This window comes from Equus caballus, chromosome 9, assembly GCF_041296265.1.
Source record: "Equus caballus isolate H_3958 breed thoroughbred chromosome 9, TB-T2T, whole genome shotgun sequence".
NCBI lineage: Eukaryota > Metazoa > Chordata > Mammalia > Perissodactyla > Equidae > Equus > Equus caballus.
In genome coordinates, this window is record NC_091692.1 from 82,663,900 (window position 1) to 82,683,421 (window position 19,522).

Genomic DNA, 19,522 nt, shown 5'->3' on the forward strand with positions numbered 1-19,522 from the left:
GGTGTTCGTCTTTAAGTGCTTTCCATAGAGACATGAACTCCTGTAATCTGTACAGCCTGCCGAGAGATACAGATATTATCCCCACTTTACAGGTAAGTAAAACGAGGCAGAGAAGTGAAGTGACCCATGTGAAGTCGTAGACCTGGTAAGTGGCTGAGCTGGGTCGGGAACTGAGGCAGCCTGACCCCAGAGTCTGGACACTTCATCCTGTGCTCGCCTCCTCCCTGTTGATTTATTTAGAATCTAAAAATATATTCAAAGTCCACATTTAGAAACTGAACCTTTTGTCAATAAACAAGCATATACACGTGTGTGCAAAAAAAGTTTGTTAAAATGCAGGAAATAACCGCATTTGACAGCCAATAGGCAGTGAAGGCTGTGAAATAACACATTTGCATTTAAAAGCATAGTCTAAAGGGGCAGAATTCTGAAAGCGTGTTCGTGGGATTGAGAAAGTAGCAGGACATTCAGTTGTCTAGAAACTAAGTAATTTTGAGTTTCTTAAGATGCTTTATCTGAATCAGACTTCCTGAGGAAATGATTATGTCTAAGCCAGAACAAACATACTTTTCATGGAATGTGGTTCTTTTGTGAAATACTTTGTTTCCTAAACAGATAGGGCCGAGCATGAAATGCTTGCCCAAGGCTCGATTTGCATTTTGCCCAAGTCTTTCTAAAGAGAATTCCGGAATATCGGTGTGGACACCGATATCAGTTAGAAAAATGCAAAATGACACCATCCCCCTGTGGAGAAGTTATCGTGTTTGTATCCTGTGAACTTTTGTCCTTCTGTCGTCTTCAGAAACTGTTTCCTAAATTGGTCTAGCCAATTATAGAATCTGAAGTTTTGTATAAAATTTATTTTCCTCTTTGAAGATTCACCATTTGGTTGTCCTTATCAGTCTGGCGTATTTGTTAAATTTCTATTACAAGAGTTTTCCCCAAAAAAGTGAAAGCTTTTCTTCAAATGAAATCGTGTTTATGAGAAACCCGATAATATAAGACAGCTGTAAGGGGAGCGGTTCTGGTCAAAGAGGAGGCAGGCGCTCCGTCCCCTTCTTCGCAGGGCGGCCCCTGAGTCCTGTCCGAGATTACCCAAGGCCCCCAGGGTGGCATTTGAAAACCACACCAGACGTTGCAGCGAAATCATTTTTTTTCAGATATGACTGATTTAAGACTAGGGTAATTGTGTGAACATGGCATTTTTTTTTAAATACTAGTTCCTTTAAGAAACTTCCAATTGAGTAAGTTTAAAACATTACCAGAAACTTCAAAGAATAAGATAATTTCTCTCTCACCTTATATAGAACTTCACACACAGAGCGTCCAGGTCAAAGCAGCTCCCACAGCGAGTGCTGCTGCCAGCTGAACACTCCCCGAACCGAAGTGTCACACGAGGAGAGAAATAAATTAGAGGACTGGGAGCAAGCCGGGGCACCGGGAACCGATCACTGGCTGCATACCGGGCTCAGGTCTGAGTGCCTTAAATGTGTCGCCTGAATTAATCCTGCACCTCCAGGAGGTAGTTGGCCCATTTTACAGATGAGGAAACTGAGACTCAGAGTCGTGGAGTCGTTTGCCTGAGGTCACTCGCTTGCATGTGGTAGAGCTCTTATTGCAACTGAACAGTGATGCAAGGCAGCCTCTGACCCACTAGGCTCTTTGCCCCAGGGCCGTACAGGACACAGAACGGCATACCTGCACTTCTCTCCCACGTTCCTTATTTCTGTTACTGAGACCACCGCATCCCGAGCTTGCAGACTCCAGGCCTCCATGCATTTAGCACAGCCCAGGGCTTCTCCTTCCTTAGTTCCCTCTGCAATCACCCCGCCACATCCTGGCCCTCCCTCCTGGATACATACTTTCAATGCTGCCAGCCTGCCCCTGCTCTCCGACCTCTCCTCTTCCCGCTTCCACATCAATCTACTAGAAGACTGAGCTGGTAATTCCGCATCCTACTCAAAAACCATACTTTCCTACAGAACAAAGGTCAGGCCTGGCATTCAGGATTCCACCGCAGACCAGCTCCACCTCTGTCATCCCAACACTCCACCATCTCCCAACGCTCCAGTGCACCTCCCCTCTTTATGGCAGCCTTTCTCCTTTCCGGGAGGGGATCTAACCCTCAGCACTCCCGACTAGCACAGACAGATGACCTTGGGCAAGTCACTTCACTGCTCCAGGCCTCACATTTTTCATGTAAACTAAAAGATTTGGACTTTCTCCCAAAATTTCTTTAACCTCTCTAAAATCTGTGTCATATTTTCAGTGAATAGTCCTATGGGAATATATGGCCCTTTTGAAGGAAAACAGGCTGACGTGGAAATTAGTATATATTTGAACCAGATGTGCACACTGCATCTTCAACTATTTATTCAACAAGTACTTTTTAAGGCCCACTTCATGCTGTGTTTTGTGCTAGTCTCTGGATACAGAAATCTCCCCTCTGGAGGGCTTCTTGTCTAGGTGGGGCAGACAGATATAAAAAAACAAATTCTGTAAAAGTTTATGTGAGTGCCATGTATGGGGACAGTGGCACAAAGAAAGAAAATACAGGAGAGTTATTGAGTAACCAAAAATTGTATTTTAGTAAATTAGGTAACAAGATGCAAAACCAGTTAACAAAAAGTATGTGAAACCTTCTGGTTGGGAGGAGGGGTACATCATAAGGTGGGATTAGCCAGCTGTGTTGGAAACCTGTTAGGTTTTAGGAATCCATCCTGTAGGTTGGCAAACTTAGTGAAGAGGGTAACTATGCTGAAAAGAAGGCAGTGACAACAGGAGGAAAAGGAACTCAAGCATCGCTTGTGGAAATGCAAATTAGTGCAGCCACTTGGAAAAGCCTGGCTTTTTAAAAAAAAAGTTAAACATTCATAAACTTACCACACAATCCAGCAATTCTACTCCTAGGTAGCTAGCCAAGAGAAGTAAAAACTGTGTTCACACAGAGACTTGTGTGTGAATGTTCATAAATAGCGTGATTTATAATAGCAAAAAAGTGGAAACAATTCCAGTGTCCACCTGGTGAATGGATAAACAAGAGTGGTGAGTCCATATAATGGAATATTACTTGGCAATAAAGGGAAGGATGTACTTATCAATACATGCTTTAATGTGGTTGAACATTATGCTAGAGGAAAGAAGCCCGTCCACAAAGATCATGTAGTGTGTGAATCCACTGCTATGAAGCGTCCAGAGAAGACAAATCTATAGGGACAGAAAGGAGATTATGGGTAGCCTGGAGCTGGAGGCGAGAATGTGGAGTCACTTGCACAAGGAATAGCTTTGGGAGAAAGGAAACGTCCTAACACCGGATTGTGGTAAAGGGTACACAACTCTAGGTTTACCAAAAGCCACCGAATCCAACACTTAAAAGAAATGAATTGTATGGCATATAAATGCTACGAATAAGCAAAATGAGGAAGGATTGCTTTACAGGACGGGGAGGCGGCAGCTTTCCTGGTGATCATTTGAGAAGAGAGAGCAGCTGTAAGACCTATGGGTGCCCCAAATTCAGCTGGTAATCAAATCTCGAGCGATCTTCTAAGAAGTGTTTTTGAATCTTAAAGATTAGATTGAAATAAGAAGAATTCTATTCAAGCCTCAAGAAAGCCAGGATTAAAAGAAACAATTACTAAAAAAAACCTGTTAAGGGTTAATGAGAGGATAAGATTAAATAGTGATTGGTAACAATAAGGAACTCAATTTTACCTGTCTCTATTTCTTAATCTCCCAACTGTATATTCATTTTCTTTTCTTTTTTTTAAAGATTGGCACCTGAGCTAACATCTGTTGCCAGTCTTTTTTTTAAAATTCTTCTCCCCAAAGCCCCCCAGTACATAGTTGTATATTCTAGTTGTGGGTCCTTCTAGTTGTGGCACGTGGGACGCTGCCTCAGCATGGCCTGATGAGCGGTGCCAGGTCCAGGCCCAGGATCCGAACCAGTGAGACCCTGGGCCACTGAAGCAGAGCGCACCAGCTTAACCACTCGGCCACAGGGGCGGCCCCTGTATATTCATTGTGTATGCAGTGATCACTAATAGTAATCAATAGTTCTAATTAGCTACTTTTATTTTTAAAAAGCATAATGAAGTGAAAACCCTGGCCAGCTCTTTCTCTGTTCATCCTGCCATTGGGAAGGATGAAATTCAGTCCCCAACCATGATCTGGTGATCATTCAGTGGGTGGCAGAATGACCCAAACTTATAACAAGATTATAAGCATTTATGACCACAGAAGGGAACATTTAGTAGGGATTTTTTTTATGAACAAATACAGAATTGGTTTTAAAACAAAAACAAAAACAAAAAGCAAGATACAATTATGAAAGGAAGCAACCCAAAGACCACACTTTGTCATAAACGGAATACAAACCAGAAGTGCAGTGCTGTTCAGAAAGAAGTCCGAAGGCTGCTGGAATGTACAGGAAAGGTTGTCATTTAGAGTCAGGGAAGACTCTGGCCATCAGGCTCTGCGTGGGGCCCCAAGCTGAGTTTTCAGGCCAGTTTTGGTCACCACGGTTCACAAAGAATGTGAAGACTGATTTGTCCAGAGAACAGCAAAAACAAGTCTAAGGATGATGAAACAAGGATACTATGCTGAAAGGAATTGGGATGTTTTTGCCCACAGAGAAAAAAATGGAGGCTTCTGCTTTATACAAAACATGGGACTATGTGAGGAACATGTTACAAGGCAATTAACAATGAGTGCCATGAGAGAGCCAATTAAAGGGTCTTTGATACTCAGAAGAAAAAATTACTGTGAGCATCTTAGCACAAGGGCTCTTATCCAGGAAATCATGGCCCCCAAGGGGACTGTGGATAAAATCTAGAAGGTTTATGAATTAGCATGGGGGAAAAAATTACATCTAATTGGAACTCAGCATTCCCTACAGTTAGGAACGGAGTCAATGACCTCCAGTAGAATTAACAGTACCTGTGACTTCATCACCAAAAAAACTTATGAACATTTTCATATTACATTCCTGTTGCTGTAAAGAGAAATTTTCACTCACCTCTTCTTTTAAAACACAGTCCTTAGTTCACTTCTGGCAATGATGGACTAACGAAAATTGGATTTGCCCTCTTGCCTTTAACAACTGAACTTCCAGACAACGTTTATGAAATAGTGGTTTTCAGACATGGGACAACAGGACATTGCCTATTGCCCTTGCTTGCTGCCTGGAGAACTCCCAGGCCAGGGTAGAGAAAGGGAAATGTAGGTGGGGCCTGGCGGTCTGAGTTGAAGACTTGAGGATTCAGGAAGGCCAACCAGCTAGAATTTGCAAAGCAGAGGACTGGAAAAGAAAGAACTGCTCAGAGAGCAAGCTCTGGAGGTGTACAGAGGATCACCCCGGAGTCTTCTGCTGAGTGATCCTCAGCTCCTGCCTGTGAGGAAACTACCTGAGGCTGGGAAAGAACCTTCCAGAAGATCAGCGGGAACAAAAACTGGAGCTCGAACAGGCCCAAGAATGTTCCTTCTCCTGTCAGCCAGAGTGGGGCAAAGTTAGCCATGGACTAAAGGATGTACTCATCCTGCTTTAAAAGTAAGAGTAGACCAATTTTTGTGTGAAGGGCCAGACAGTAAATATTCTCAGCTTTGTCAGACATATGGTAACTACTCAACTCTGCCATGGTAGCATGAAAGCAGTCATGGAAAATGCAGAAATGAATGATAGTGGCTGTGTGTCAATAAAACTTTATTTACAGACACTGAAATTTTAACAAAATTTTCACATGCTGCAAAATATTATTTTCTAGGTTTTTTCAACCATTTAAAAATGTGAAAACCATTTTTAGCTCATGAGCCATACAAAAACTGTTAGGGGGCCAGATTTGGCTCCTAGGCTATAATTCACTAATTAAAAAGATTGAACTGTCTCTAATTAACTGTGTCCCAGAACAAGGCTCAAAAATATTTAAAAGAATACCAAAAAAGAAAAAAATCCAGCACCCAACAATGTCAAATTCACAATGTCTGATACCCAGTCAAAAAGTTCCAGGCATGCACAAACGCAGGAAAATATGATCCATAATGAGGAGAGAAATTATTCAACAGAAATAGATCCAGAATTGACACTGGTGATAGAATTCGTAGACAAGAACATTAAAACAGCCTTTGAAAATATACTCCATATGCCCAAAAGGTGGAGGAAAGCATGGGCCCAGGGACGTTATGGGGACACATGGAAGGTATAAAAATGACTCAAATCGAATTCCAAAAAAAAAAAAAAAAAAATGTGTATGCAATGAAAAATACACTGGATGAGATTAACGGCAGATTAGAGACTGCAGTAGAAAAGATTAGTGAGATTAAAGATACAGCAATGGGAAACTATGCAAACTGAAACACAGAGAAAAAAGGCACAGAAAAAAATAATACACACACACAAAGAGAAAACAGTAAATAGAGCATCAGTGAGCAGTGGGACAGCATCAAGCTGCCTAACACACATGTATTTAGAGTCCCCAAAGGAAAGAAGACAGAAGGGGTACAGAAAAAATATTTGAAGAAAGAAAATACAGTACTTATTAAACCTGCTACTAGATCTTATTTACCGTGCTAATAAAAAAACATATCTACCACTGAATCACAAATTCATTTTTCAAAGTGTTTCAATCACTGTATTTTCAATATGATTGGTGTCCTTTGGAATCTTATGCTTTTAAAAGCATTGTTCTGAAAAGGGGTGCAACACTTTGCTAAGATGCCCAATGAAGGTCAAGAGCTCTGTTGGCACTTGTACCCCCTCTGTTGCAGGCCTCTCCCGGGGTTCTGGGACCTTCTCCAGTAGGGTCCGCTGTGATTCATATATCTGTAGCACCTGGCACAGAGCCTGGCACTCACTCACTGTTCAGTAAAGAATGCGTGCAAAAAAAAAATGCTCTCTATGTCCTTGGCAGATCAAATAAGAAGAAACACACATAAATTAATGCAGATAAAGTTTCTCCCAGACCGATGGTAGTTCATATCTGTCAGAATTCATCTGATGCATTTCATATACAGTATCCCATTAATCCTCCTGGGTGTGAATAAGGAAACTGATGCCCAAAGTGGAAACCTTTACCAAGGTCGCTGAGCTTGTGAGTGATGCAGCAGGGCTGAAACCAGACCACCCAGAGCATGTCCCCCTGTGCCAAGAACTGCCTGATGAAGGCAGATCCAGTCCTGGGCCAGACCGAGGAGCGAGTGTGTGCAGTCCTTGAGGAAACCCCAGCCTCAGCAGTTCAGATCCTCTCAGAGGGAGCCCCAGGTTCTTGTAACATATGGTTCTAATTCCCTTTCATGAAGGTGAACTCACACCATGGTCACTCCAGGAGGGGCAGTGGGTGGTGGGGAATCAAAGATACCGTGAAGGGATGTCCTAGCTCTTGGCCCAGCCTTAGTCACTCAGAATATCTCTAACATCCCTCAAAGGATCCCTCAGGGCCTCTTGATTCTGCTGATCAGTAAATGATGCAGTAAAGAGTGGGGTCCTGGGAGGCTGTTTTTGTTTTAGGCAACACCTCACAGCCACACAGTTTCAAAAGATCACCAGTTCTTGCCACACGCATCTAATTTCCAATATCCAAGACACCTATGGGGTCCTCCTTCCAACCACCCTTCACCAAAATGAACGACAACATCCTACAGCATTGAAATGATTCTTCTGCCAGATGTAATACTAGGAATAAATAATTCAAGGTTGGTTGGAATACAGTACAGCAAGAGCGCGGAACTATCAGGATCAGAGAGTCAACCTTTAGCACCCCTGGGTTGGGTGATGGTGTTGAGAGCTCCCTTGCACTGTATTTTGTGGTCTCTTACTGCACTGGGTACTTCCTACCTTGTGACTTATTGTGGGTGTCTCATCTCCCTTCCTTGGCTGTGTTCTCTTGAGGGGTGGAATCCATATCTGAATCATGGATAGGTCCTATGCTTCAAGGTTTCTCAAAGTGAGGTCCAGGAAGACATTAATCAGATGATCTGAAGAGCTTGTTAAAATGCAGATGCCCAGACCGACTGGGCCGACGGACTATGTCAGAATCGTGGGAGACAGGCCCAGGAAGCTACATTTTAACAGGTTTTCCAGCTGATTCTGATTCACACTCCATGTGAGGACTCTATGCACCTGGCCCAAATGAATGAATATTGGGTTAATAAAACCAAACAGAACCATATGTATTAGCATTATAGTTATTTAAATGCCGAATTCTTATGTAAAAAGCTCAAAAAAGAGCGTAGGTAAATACAGAAGTTGCACGTCTTTTTCTTTCTTTTCTTTTCCCAAGAATATTCTGACGAGTTGAAAGCATGATGACCCACTTCATTCCAGTTCCTTTTATCACCGTCCCCTGCCATTTCAGATTTCACCACAGATTGTTTTTCATGACCCGACCTGGCGGCGTCTGTTCATCTCTGTCCCCCAGGGCGCCATATATGGTAAAGTCTCGACCAAAACAAGAGAACCTCTCTCTCCGCTTCCCCTTAACAATCTAAGTTTCAGACACATCGAAAGCTTGGAAATGGACTAACGCGGTCTCAGAGAGAGAAATCTCCAACCATCCCCTCAGCTGGATGTCGGCTCAGTCAATATTTTCGGCGTGAATATTGGATTCTCCAAGAAAGTCGTGTTTCCCAAACTCCAATCATTCAAACTTCTCCATCAGAGTTTTGCCATATCCACTTATGGCCTGCATTATTATTTGCTTAATTTTTAAAGCATGTTTAGCCTAGGTGGTTTAGCCTAGGCCCGGTGTCTGAGTGGTTAAGTCCGTGTGCTGTGCTTGGCGGCCCAGGGTTTCGCCGGTTCAGATCCTGTGTGGGGACATGGCACCACTCATTAGGCCACGTTGAGATGGTGTCACATAGCACAACAAGAGGCACTCACAACTAGAATATACAACAATGTGCGGGGGGCGGGGGGCTTTGGGGAGAAAAAGCAGGAAAAAAAAATGAAGATTAGCAACAGTTGTTAGCTCAGGCGCCAATCTTAAAAACAAAAAACATTTTTTTTAAAAAAAAGGAATGTTTAGCCTTCTCCTAAATAATAGTACACACGAAATCATGGGTTTGATGTGTAAAGTATATTCTGAAACATATCAAAATAAATATGTAATTCTTAAAGTAAAAGAAATAGGTGTTCTCGAAGCACCTACAACCACCCTGGGTGGCCCTTTGGGAAACTCTTGCACGGAGCAGGCTGGGGGTCCGGGCGGTGCCCGAAGCCTTCCCACACTCACCGGGGTCCTCCCAAGAACCTCCCTCAGCAGGCTGCCAGCGCCGAAATAAAGAAGTCCCTTGAGAATACGTCGACACCAGCATGAAGCTTTGGCTATTAATCATCAGGGCGTACCCGCCCACTCGCTGTGGTCGGGATTTCAGCACGGATTGGCAGAAAGGACGGGCCCAGGAGGGGGGTGCGTGCTGACCAACAGATCTGGGTTTCACATGAGAAGTGTGAGCCGGGAAACATGGCTTTCTGGGCTTCAGGGGCTGCCTGTCCTGGTTCACGCCCGCAGAGCTCAGCCAGGCGTTTCTGCTTCTCCCCAGAGTCAGCAACCATGAGCTCCCCAGCGCGTCCCCTCTGTTTCCTTGAGGCAGGTGACGTCCCTGTCCCTGCCAGCCTCGGGAGCTTCGGGGGGAGAAGCCAGCTCTCTGCACCCTGGAGCACTTGCCTTCGACCAATCTATTTTTTCTGTGGGTCTCTGTTTGCCGTTGAGGCAATGCCCTGCATCTCACCACGTGTCAGAAGTGACTGTTTAATGCCAGCAAAAGAAAACAAACTTCACATCACACGGGAGCTAAAGGTGGGGCGACAGCTGGCTGATGGGTGACGATTCACCCAAGTGGACACGGAACCGCAGGCGTGAAAGGGGCTGCCGCGGAGGCCGCGGAGCAAGACACAGATGACAACCCAGGTTTGGCTGCTCCGCGAGCGAGCGGCGATTGCAACATGTTTTCAGCTAACCTCAGCTCCGCAGGGCCGGGCACTTGGGGAGCAAGGTTTAAGGAAGTCGAGCGTCCTTCAGTGTTTTTCCCAGAACAGCTGGGCATGTCAAAAGACACAAGTTCTAATTTCACTCTCTTTCTTACTAGCTCTGTGACCCGAGGTGACTACATTAACTTCTCTGCACCTTGGCGACTTCACCTGTGGAAAGGAGGTTTTACCTCCCCGCTCCGCACATCTCTTGGGACTGTCCAGAGCCAGGGGGACGTCACATGTAGAACCAATTAAGCGCGAAAGACCAAGGCCTGGCCGGATGCTGGGCGAGCCCAGGAGGCCTCAGGCCCTGTTCCTGCTTTCCATCAGGTGCAGTTTATTTGAATGCATGGAAATGCATGAAAATTAAATAATGCAAAGTACCAGCCAAATTCATAATGGGTTACCTTGGGGAGTGGGTCGAGGTGGGGAGGCACCAGGTTTGAAGGTGGGGTAGTTCATTTTTCTAAAATACATATTCACGTCTTTGCAATTAACTTAGTCGTTTTCAAAGGTAATTACAGGGAGTAGAATTGTGCTGCCAGATTGGTAAGACAGACACAGTCCTTGGGGAGGTGGTAGGAGCAATGAGGCCTGCAGGCTCCTGTGGTCAGAAAAGACTTCATGGCCCAGGGAGATTTGCCTGGGGCAATGAAGAAGGGACCGATTTCAATAGGTGGGAGGGAGGTCAGGCATTCTCCCAAGTGGTCCAGCAGGAGCAAAAGCTTGGAGGCTGGGCCGCAGACACAAGGAGCGAAGGAGAAGGGAGGCCAGGCATATGAGAATCCAGATCCATATTGGGGATTCAAGCACACAGAGGGACCCACTGGATGCCAGGTTAATATGTATTTACTGTCTGAGCACGCAAGGCCTGAAGCAAATACTAGAAATGTTAGTGCTTGGTTCATTTAAGAGATAATGGAGAAGGAAAACTCTTAGGTTTAAAGAAAAAAAGCCGAAACCATAAGCAAAAAGACCCAGGGAGAGTTAAACCACAGAAAATGTAGAAAGAAGCTGTGCTGAGGGATTTAATAAAATTTCCACATCTTCAAAGTGCACTGGGTGGGGTCTGGGAAGTGAAAGATAGAGTCATTTGTATCATCCTTTTCTCCCCTAAGAAAACCAACCAAGAGCCACTCAGAACTTGAACTTTGGCTGATGGAGGAAGCGGTGGGGGAGCCGCACCTATAGCACGTGATAACGTCTGACCTCTCTTCACTCAGACCAATGAGCTTTGCTGGGGATGCACTTGGAGCTCAAGATGGATGCCAGCCTGACCAACAGCTTCTCATCTTCTCTGGACTCCAGTCTCTCCCAAACTTCCAGGGGACAGACGGGGGCTGAGCGCTGGTGTCCCAGGCTGGAGTTCCCCTGGAGCCCTGAGATGGCATGGGATTTGGAGCAAGTCCTTGATCTCTCACAGCCTTTGGAGCCCCATCCATGAGATAAAAGGACAGGACCCCTGGCACCCTGGAGTGGTGGTTGGGAGGGTGAAATGAGACAGGGCCTCAGTCAGTTTATTGCTCTCTGTCCATAATGTTTATTCACAGCATGAATAAGAAACTTGGACGTGGCAATGGCCGTGAGAGTGGGTTCCTAGGGAGAAAGAACACTTTCTCTGTCATTTCCCCCAGAAGGGCCTCCCATCTGGCTCTCCTGGACTCTTGGCACCGGGGTGAAGTATGAAACTCAGGGAGGGATGCAGGAGTTAACAGGCCTAGCCTGGGAACCTCCCACACAGGCTGTGGGAAAGGGCATCCCCATTTCCAGGAGTTCAACCCAACAGATTTACCAACAGCCTCATGACCCACATCTGGGAGTTGGAGGTTTACGCCAATAGCTTAGCCATCACTCTGGATTTGCAAATCTGCCCCCTGAATTTGAACATACACTTGTTGGAATTTGTTTGTTGAAATATGTGCGTGTGCACATGGTGGGGAGGGGTGTAAAACTACATACCCTTCTTAGGTAGCGTCTGTTCTTGGAAATGCTGAAACAGTTTTCCCGAGGGAACTCAGCAGCAGCAATTGCAGACACCACATCTAAGGGTTTGAACACCGGCTCTGCCACGGACTTAATGTGCATGTGGTGCAAGTTTCTTTATGTCCCTTGGCTTCAGATTGCTCATCTGTAAAATGGGGGCCATCGTGAGGATAAAGAAGAGCACGTATGCAAGTGTGGAGGCACATTATCAACTGCCCAATAAATAGGAGCTATCATTAGCAGTTCTCCTTCTGTACATCTTTATTGAGTACCTACTATGTGCCCAGCATCTAGGCATATGGCAGTGAACAAAACAGGCAAGAAGTAAGGGAGGATGGACAATAAGCAGGCAGACAGGCAAACTGCATACGGTGTAGATGGTGACAAGGGCCAAGGAGAAGACAGAACAGGGCAGGAGGAAAGTGTAGACACCCAGAATAGAGTAATTAGGAGAGGCCGCTTGAGAATGTGCTATTGAGGCAAAGACCGGAAGGAGGTGAGGAGCCCTAGCCCTGTGGATGGGGGAAGAAGCAGGTGCCAGGGAGGGAGACCCCCAGCAATGCGGCGGCTGCTGCTGCAGGGTCTCTGTTCCCCCTGGTGTGCTCTCAACTCTTCCCACACGGGCTTTGTCTCCACCGCCATGTTACTCCGCTCGCTCCCAGGACCTCCAGGGCTTCCTGAAGATGCCCCGGTCTTGCTCCTGCACCCAGCACCTTCTCAGGCCCAGCTTGCTGTGCCTGTTCTGTCCCACCAGCCTCTCACTTTCCCCATCACTCCGCTCTTGGGCCAGACAGAATGTTCGCCTCCCCCAAAGCTCTGGGGCCCTCACCTGCCTGTGGTCTTTGCAAGTGCTCTCCTCTGGGCTGGACTCGTCCTTGCACCCTTATGTCCTCTCTTCTCACGGGCCAGCTCCTCCTCCCGCCTGTGTCAGCTCAGCCGACCTCTCTTCCACGAAGCCTGGCTGGTGCTCCACTCCCCACCCTACAGTCTGCCTTAGTAGGCGCTTTGTCACTGGGTTCTGCCCCAACCTGTAACTGCCCCCCTGGCCTGGGCATTCCCCCTTCCAGCCTCTCTTGGGATCTCTGTCACGACCACCCCTCCCCAGGTCTTAGGTAAAACGTAGCCCTTCGGTGTTGCATCCTGTGGGGTCATTTCCTCTTTCCTCTATAGCTCACCCCTAAGCGGCTGAAGGAAGAAGCAGAACCTTCCTCAAGGAGAGAGTAGGGGAGGGGGCCCTTCCCGGGCTGGTTAATCAATTCCCTGGTCCTCCAGTCAGCCAAGGGGTCCTCTCAGTCACTGTGGGGGACATGAAGGAAATCACAGAGTTCTAGAATTATCTTGTCTTTCATTAATATCAAGAGGAGCCCTGAGATTAGTGAAAATGGAAGCAAGAACTCAGAACAAATCTAGTGAGAAAAAGTGAGAGAGAAAAGAAACTAAGCCGTTGGGAGTTGCTCTGTGAGCGGAGGGCTGACGCCTTTCTCCATCTTTTCATCAGGCGTGTGCTGGGGACCTGCCTCTTGCCACACCCTGCCAAGGCACCGGGCATGGAGAGGTGGAAAGGTCCCTGTCCGAGCAGAGGGGTGAGGCATGGATCCAAGTGGGTGCGGATGAGTCTTGTGAAGAAACCAGAAGGTTCTAGACGGTGATATTTGGGCATTGACATAATTTTTACTCTGTCCTTCCTGGTGGAGCCTATAATGGACTTGTGACCTCAGGAGGGACTTCTGGAGATGTGTTCCTGGTGTTCTAAGTTGGAACATCAGAGGTCTTATGCTATGGAACAGTGAAGAACCCAGGAAGGGTCCAGAACAATTTTAGACTTTGTAGTGCTGTATGGTGCACCGCCTGCCTGCCCCCTCCAGGACCAAGGCACTCCTTCCCAGCTGGCAGGAGCGCTGGCTGCTGAGAGCTCACAGCTGAGTCCTTCTACTTTCCCCAGGGGCAGCTCTTTAGGGCCACCCCAGCTCCAGAGCGGGAATGGGCTGAGGCCTCTGTGGCAGCTGAGTTGCTCTTCAATGTCTCCCTGTGTCCAATCCCTTACCCCCCACGGATTTTGCTCCCCGTGGTGCTCTCGACACACCTACATGCAAATCTCCATCTTGGAAACTGTTTCCAGGGAACCCGACACAAAACAAAACCAGTGCTTCAGAGCTGCCCTACACACTGTATGTCAACTCCATTATGGGTCCCACAGGCAGTGTGGGCTAGCCTGGGAACCCTGTGATCACCATGGCGCACCTGGGAGAACGCATTCAGAGGACCACACAACTGACTTCTAATGGCCTTTGAGGACAGAGAAAGTCAAAGCCATTGCTATTCCTGGGAGAGATGTGGACCTCCAGATTTCCAGGCTGGAAAATTCTCTTTCTTTTTGGCATTTCTATCCAGTGCTCGGCAGCCTTCACCATCTGGAAAAATCTTCCTTACTTCAAACCGGAATCCCGCCTTCTGTGATATATCCCTATTTCCTCTCCCTTTTCCTCCATGGAGCTGTGTTCTTGCCAAGAAAGAAAGTTAAAAGGGAACAAAGACATATGGTTTTCCTATTAAGACTGACACCCACGCTGTCAGAGTCAGAGGAGAACGTTCAAATTAGGGCAACGGAAATGCATTTGCAGGGCACCCACATTCGAAACTGATTTTTAAAAAGGTAATCAAAACAATGAGTGTTCCTTTCCCTCCAGTTGATTAAGCTTTCGGAGTATTAAGAATATGCTGGAGACCCCTGCTCAGAGGCGGCCTAGCACAGAGGGCCCTGGACTTGGCATCGACACCATGCCTTCAAAACCCGTTTCTGCCGCTCGCTAGCAGTGTGTCTGTGGGGAAGGCTTTTTGCCTTTGAGCCTCAGTTTCCCTTATCGTACAATGAGGGACACCAGCTACGCCTGCCTGTGTCCCAGGGATATCGAGAGAGTTAGACTAATGCTATGAAAAAGCCCAGTAAACCATGAAGGCCTGTGGTTGTAAGAATATTCAACACTGAAGTCCAGAGCAATTTCCTGAGCAGCTACTACGTACAAAGTCCCACCACATTTTTTTTTTTTTTGCGAAGTTGACAAACTGATACTAAAATTCAAGTAGAAATGCGAAGGAGCCAGAACAGCCAAACAACTTTGAAAAAGAAGAAAGTTGGAGGACTAACGCTACCTGACTTCCAGTCCTATTATAAAGGTGCGGTAGTCAGGACAGTATGGTATAGGCGCGATGATAGACAAATAGATCAGCAGAACAGACAAGAGCATCCAGAAACAGGCCTACGCATATATGGATAACGGATTTTTTTTTTTTAAAGGGGTGCAAAGGCAATTCTGTGGAAAAAGGATAGTGTTTTCGACAAATGGTGCTGAGACAACACGATATCCATGTGCCAAAAAATGAAATTGCTGAGCCGGCCCTGTGGCCTAGTGGTTAAGTTCGCACGCTCCGCTTTCGCAGCCTAGGGTTTCGCCTGTTTGGATCCTGGGCGCGGACATGGCATTGCTCATTAGGCCATGCTGATCCGGTGTCCCACATGCCACAACTAGAAGGACCCACAACTGAAATATAAAACTATGTACTGGGGGGATTTGGGGAGAAAAAGCAGGAAAAAAAAAGAAGATCGGCAATAGTTGTTAGCTCAGGTGCCAATGTAAAAAAAAAAAAAAAGAAATTGGACCATACCTTGTGCCATATACCAAATTTAACTTGAAATAGATCATAAGTCTAAACTATAAAATTTCTAGAATAAAAACCATAAGGGAAAACCTTTGTGACCTTGGGTGAGGCAAATACTTCTTAGGGGCATCTTTGAAAAGTATAACCCATAAAATAAATGGATAAATTGAACTTTATTGAAATTTTAAAAAACTTCTCTTTAAAAAATGCTGTTAAGAGAATGATCAATAAGCCACAGACTTGGAGAAAATATTTGCAAATCGTATATCTGATAAAGGACTTGTATCCAGAATATGTAAGAAACTCTCAAAACTCAATAATAAGAAAACAAACAACACAAGTATAAAAAATGGGCAAAAAATTTGAATAGACGCTTTATCAAAGAAGACCAACGTCAGGGAAGTGGAGCAACTAGAACTTTCGTACACTGTGAGAATATAAATGGTACGACCACTTTGGAAAAGAGCTCAGCAGTTTCTTACAGAATTAAATGATACCTACCATGACCCAGCCATTCTCCTCATAGGAATTTGCCCAAGAGAAGAAAACATATGCCCACACAAAGACTTGTTCACAAACATTCATAGCAACTTTATTTGTAATAACCACAAACTGGAAACAACCCAACTACCTATCAACAGCTGAACGGATAAACAAACTGTGACACCTCCATTGCATGGAGCACCAGGCCCCCACCAAGGCTAGGGTGCCCTGGACAGTGAGCTAGATGCCCGGCACCCAAGGTGGAGGTCTGGGGCCCTCTGGCCAGTAATGTTCTAGGTGGGCTGACTCTGACCTAGAGTTGGGCCAATCCTGCACAACTGGACCCTCAGAGGGTGCCTGGGCCCTGGAGCAGAGGTAGCAGCAGATGGGGGTTAAGCTTGGGTCTGAGCACTAACCTGGCCACTATTTGTCCACTGACCTTGAGCTGATTCCCAAATCCTTCTAGCACAACAGAAATATAATTCTACTTAACTCTTTCTTGATCCCCTGACCCTCCCATCAGAGCCTACCAACCCTGAGCTGTGTCGGCCTCACTATCTGGTTGCTCCATGAGGGCAGCGACCAGCTGGCTCACCAGTGTCCCCAGCACTGGACACACAGTAGGTGTTCAACACGTGTTTGTCAATTGATCGAGACACCTACTATGTGCTAGGCACTTGGCATATGACAGCTCATTTAATTTTCTAAACAATCCTGCAATGTGGGGGTCCAATGATCCCCATTTTAGAGATAAGAAAACTGAGGGTGAATGAAATGACTTCAGGGGTCCAGAGACACAGGCCTATTAAGAGGTGATGCTGGAATTGGAACCCTGGCTCATTAAACTCCAAAGTCTCCTTAGTTGGCTGCCACCCTGGGCTCCCCCAGCCTCTAATGAGGGATAGAGCCAGAGAGGGCCTGGCAAGGCTCACCTTCCCCCAGCAGGGTTGCTCTGGAGAGAGCTTTGTGGTCGATGAGGGGGTGAGCTCATCGCGTGCGGTGGGGTGTGGAGGGCTGGTGGCCTCGAGTTCGCTCGACTGGTTGCTGTCCTGGGTGTGCCACCTGCGAGCCTGGGTGAGTTTCTCGTAGGTTCCCACGGAGATCGGCCGTTTCTGGGAGTATGTGAGGCTGCCTTTCCTTGCTGACCGGGCAACGACTCCACTCGCCCCTCCAATGGCCTCAGCTTTCAGCCACGGAATGACTCAGGGGAAGTCAGAGCTCGTAACTATTTGACTAATCCTCATGTGGCAACACACTGGAGATTGTTATTTTAGCACGAGGCAGGGCCCGAGCGAGAGCTTTTCTCCTTGCAGCCCGGCCCTATCAGGGTCTGCAGGCTGGGAGCAGGGCACCTCCTTCCACGGGGCCCAGAGAGTTGCAGAGCTGGAGCTGGGCCTCCCGACCCCTGGGAACCTACATCAGCCCCTGCGTTAGTTTCTGCAGCTATTGTAACAAATTACTACAAACTCGGTGCCTCAAAACAACATCAAGTTATTCTCTCACTGTTCTGGAGGCCAGAGACCAAAAGCAAGGCTCCAAGGAAAAATCCTTCCCCTGCTCTTCCAGCGTCTGCTGGCTCCAAGCGTTCCTTGGCTTACGGCTCGTAACGCCGATCTCTCCCTCCATCTTCAAACAGCCTTATCCTCTCCGTCTCTTATAAGGACTCTTGTCATTGAATTTAGGGTCTATTGGGACAATCCAGGATGATCTCATCTCAAGACGCTGAACTTAATAACACCTTCAAAGACCCTTTTTCCAGATATGCTCACATTCACAGGTTCCCAGTGGACAAATCTTTGCAGGAGGCTGCCATTCAACCCACTATATCCCAGAAGTTGCCTCTCTCAGAGCCAATTAGTGGCATAGACACTTCCCTCTTTGCTAGATACTTCTTTCATTTGTCCCTTCCTCTCCATCCCAATAGCCACTGTTTTATTCAGGCTTGCTCTTCTCTTGCTGGGACTATTACAGTAGACTTCTAACCTGCTCCATTTTCATCTCCTCCTCTCATTCTCTTCACTGCTCCAGGGGGATTTATCTAACCCTCAAATTACCCTGTATCGTTCCTGCTTCGGACACTTCAAAAGAGCAAGCCCTGACCAGCTGCTCAGCTTCCTGTCCAGGTGTCTGTCCACACCTGCCACTCTGACCCACCAACGCTATAAGGCCGTTAAACAGATTGTCCTCTCACTTGAAATGCAAATAGTTTAATATGGCCGACGGGTATCTAAACCGTGTCCCATTCACCCTCCGCTGCGTGTGGCCCCGGGTCCCAGCGTCCCCCCTCCCCGTGTCAGAGCAGGCCTGCTCTCCACCCTCCTCTCTGATGGCTCCTCCTCTGCCTTCCCTGGGAACGTCAGTGCTTCTCACCTCCTTCATTCAACCGTCAGCTCTTGGCTGAACCTACGTGTTGAGCGCTGGGCTTGGCGCTGTGTGTTTTCAACTTCATTGGATGCTCCCCAATGGTTTTTCCAAGTGGTGGTCCCCATTTCTCCTCCCGGGAGCAGCAGATGAGTCCCCATTGCCCCGCCTCCTCATTGGCACTCGATGATGTTAACCCACCCTTCCACTTTACTTAAGAAATTCTAAAAGGTAACTTTTAAAAGGCGTGATGGTCTCTCTCTATTTTTTTAATACCCACGAAAACAAACTCATAAATATTAAAATGAAAATCATCTATTCAAGCACACGTTGATTCAGGGAGAACAGCCCCAGGTGGACACAGGTGCCCGCTTTGGGGACCTGACCCTCCCCAGGCTGTCCCTTCTCCACTCGCTCCTCGAGGTCTCCCTGAGCTCTCATCCACTCCTAAGCTGTAGTGAGCACCTGCTGGGTGCCAGGCACCCCGCGGGGTCTGCACCAGCCCCACCCCCAGCCCAGGCTCTCCTGAGCTCCAGCCACAACAGAAGACATCCAGAGCTGCCCAGCTCTTCACAAGCACCAGGAGGAGGTGCTCATCTCAAGCCCCGCCTCTCGACAGTCTTTAAAATGTGCTTGCCCTCAGTTAGGGGGCCAGGCTCAAAGCCCGGCCAGGGGGAGTCGTCCTCCCCTGGGCCCCTGCTCTCTGTCACTCACCCCACCACACCCAAGTCACCCAGATCCTTTGCTCTGGCACCTTATGAACCCTCTAGGAGGGTCCCCTCCTCCCATCTACCCCCTTGCCATAGTCACTGCCTTTATGAGACCTTCCCCCTTTTCTGCTGGCTGGCCCTTCGTCACAGCTCCGAAGGGACCTCCCTGCCTGCAGGAGCCCTGCCCCCTTCCTCTCCCTTCCCACGAGGCAGCCAGAGTTAGTCCCAAAATCACAGAGCTGGCCATCCACCCCTCTCTGCCTGTCCCCCAGGGTCCCTGGGACAACGTCTGTACACTTTATTCTGACACTCCCTCCAAGTGTGGCCCTGCCCCTTTTCCTGATTTCTCCTATTCCCCTCCTCCTCC